This window comes from Scomber japonicus, chromosome 24, assembly GCF_027409825.1.
Source record: "Scomber japonicus isolate fScoJap1 chromosome 24, fScoJap1.pri, whole genome shotgun sequence".
NCBI classification, from domain to species: domain Eukaryota; kingdom Metazoa; phylum Chordata; class Actinopteri; order Scombriformes; family Scombridae; genus Scomber; species Scomber japonicus.
The window spans coordinates 1,609,170-1,611,873 of NC_070601.1; the positions used below are offsets into that span (position 1 = coordinate 1,609,170).

Sequence of the window (2,704 nt, forward strand, 5' to 3'; positions counted from 1 at the left end):
CTCTTCCCATAATGCACTGCGACAGCCGTAGGTTATAAATATGAGCGTGCCTTTCGCTCTGGATCTCAGTCTAGAAGAAAAGCGTGTGGGAGACGTGACTCTGATGTCTGTTTAAACGTGGTAAGAATTTCAGCTTTTTTAAAGAAATGTATTATTGGACTAAATTCGTGAGAAAGTTCAAGTACTTTTATAAAATGGCGCTTATGAGTCGTTTTTTGGCGGTTTTTGAGTGACCTGTTGACTTTACTGTGCTGCTGGCTAACGTTACTGAACGTGTTCAACCACGCAGCTGAACTTGAGCACTTATGTGCACATATTACATCACAAGGATGACCTGACTTTAGATATATAAACCAGTCATTAAGTCAACTTTTTGTTCATTGCCTGCCCTCCAGTTTCTGTGACACTTGGTGGCTCCATTGCAGCACGTTATGACCTTTATGTTTTGTTTCAGAGATGCTGGGTCCCCCATGACAGAGCCGCTGCCATGGGATGAAACTACCACCCCCCCCCCCCCCCCCCCCTGTTTCTTCCAGTGCTCAGTCAGCTGTCCAGGTAGTGTGTGTCTGGCTCAGTGTTACAGTGCTGGTGGAGTATCTCTGGATTTGGCTTTGGCTGCAGGTTCTGTTTTAGAGTCTGTCGCTGAGCTGCTGCAGAGCTTGGCCCAATGAGAGTACAAGGCTGCACACTTCAGACTCACTCCTCTAAGGAAGCTTTGAAGTTGAACTTTCATAGGTGGTAGAAAATAACAGTTTTCAATCAAAGTAGCCATATGACTTATGATGTGAAGTAAATGTTCCTTGACTGTTGCAGGCAGAGCTACTGATGAGCTGCTCAGTGTGGAGATGAAGGTGAGTGATGCAAAACCAGTAAAATGTATATTAATGTGGTGATAATCAAACCCTGAGCAGTGACCAGTATTTTTCCTGCTTTAACTGACTCTTTTCTCTACAGCAGTGTGTGGAGCAGTAGTGGGCAGTACACAGCAGGAACCAAGACTGATGTCAGGTATGTATCCCCAATCCTGTACTGCCATGGCAGACTTCTCTATTTGGAGTGGAATCTTAGTATTGGAGAGAAATGTCAGGACTTTGGCACAGATTCTATTAAGCTAACATGTGAATTGCAATTTCTTTTCAAAACTCAAGTGCTCTCTAGTAATGTGTTTTTTTTTGTTTTTGTTTAGTGTTGCTTGACTGGTGTGGAGAACTGGAGTCCACCTGCTGGGATGTGACCAGGCACTTCTGCTCAGCCTGAGTTTGAGGATGAAATTTAAAGACAATGTTTTACTGGAATGTAAGATCTGTGATGGTTGAATAAAATTTGAAAAATCTGCAGCAAATGTTTCATGGTTTATTAGGCTTTTTCCCCAGATTTGACTACATTATCAGTGTATTCAACAGATAGTGCAATATCTGGCAACTACATGGCAATACATTGTAGGTATAAGACAATTAGCACAGTGTGAGGCATATCAGAACCAAAGCAAGTTGCACTAAGTACACACCATTTGTTACTTCTAATAAGGAAATGGTGCATTTGGACCATTTCCAGCAGGACTATACAAAATGAACTGCTGTACATTGTACACAGCAGTGCTAATGGTTGGAAAGTGACACGATGTGATACACCACTTGGAATTATGGTACATGAAAAGTCAGTGACTCCAAAATAGAGTTCAGATCATAGACTGGTTCTGATACATTTTTCAAGAATAAGCTGACAAAAGTAAATTAAAGACAATATTGAGTTTTAATGTAAAAGCATTTTATTACAAATTCAGTTTAAAAACTACAATCTGAATATACTACCAATAGTTAAAAACAAAACACAAGTGGACTAGGGCTAGCAGATCTCTAGGTGTGCCAACATATACTCACTTGTGAAGAGACCTCAACCAGAGGGACAAACCTGTCCCAGCAGACTGGCCCACAACTCCACTAAATCTAATAAAACTACAAACTACAAAGGTTAAACAAAAATGGATGGTCCTAATCTCCAATACTTATAAGGCTGTACTAAAGAGGGCAGGCAAAAAGCAGCAGCAGATGGTATCCTACAAAAAGAGACAGAGTTAGTTAGCCACCTGCATACACAATAGAATCAAACTGTCCAGGCACCACTTTCCACCATAGTAGGGAAAAGGGTCTACGAGCTGGAGACACCAACAGAGAAACTAAGCATAGAAAACCAAAGTTAGCTCTCAGAAACAACAACTTCTGGCAGTTACATCTCAGCATACCGACCTCCGTCCAGAACACACGGCAGCCGAAAAGGAAGAACAAATGTACACAGGTGTCTTAAATAACCTTACCTTGATTAGAGGCGGGGCCAAGCCTGGGGTTGCATTCAAGACCTACTGAGCTGAGGGAGCATTCAGTGTTTGACCAACAGTGGCTATATGGCAGGCTACATACAAATGCATTAATTCATTATTGGTTTGGACCTCCTTTGTGGAATTTGGTGGAAAATTGGATCAATGTGTTGGAGGAGACTCTATAGAAAGAAAGGATGCTAACATGACAGTCCAGATATACTCCTATTCTGTTAGTCTGGACCAGGCATCTCAAACTCATTCCACAAAGGGCCATGTGGCTGCAGGTTTTCATTCCAACCAAGCAGGAGCACACCATTTGACCAATCAGCTGTCTGAAGAGTGAGTTCAGCTGATTAAATGAGTCGAGCCAGGTGTGCTCCTGCTTGG

At 42.2% G+C, this 2,704-nt stretch overlaps 1 long non-coding RNA gene across 2 annotated transcripts; it reads left to right on the forward strand.

Moving 5' to 3' along the window:
• The first annotated feature begins 771 nt into the window (after positions 1–771).
• LOC128354315 (uncharacterized) lies at positions 772–1,336 on the forward strand. 2 transcript variants are annotated; one of them, XR_008321011.1, is made up of 3 exons: positions 772–869; positions 967–1,008; positions 1,187–1,336. It is a non-coding gene; the product is annotated as an uncharacterized LOC128354315 (long non-coding RNA). The 2 variants fall into 2 exon arrangements; XR_008321012.1 differs by having other exon boundaries at positions 812–851.
• The last annotated feature ends 1,368 nt before the right edge of the window (positions 1,337–2,704 follow it).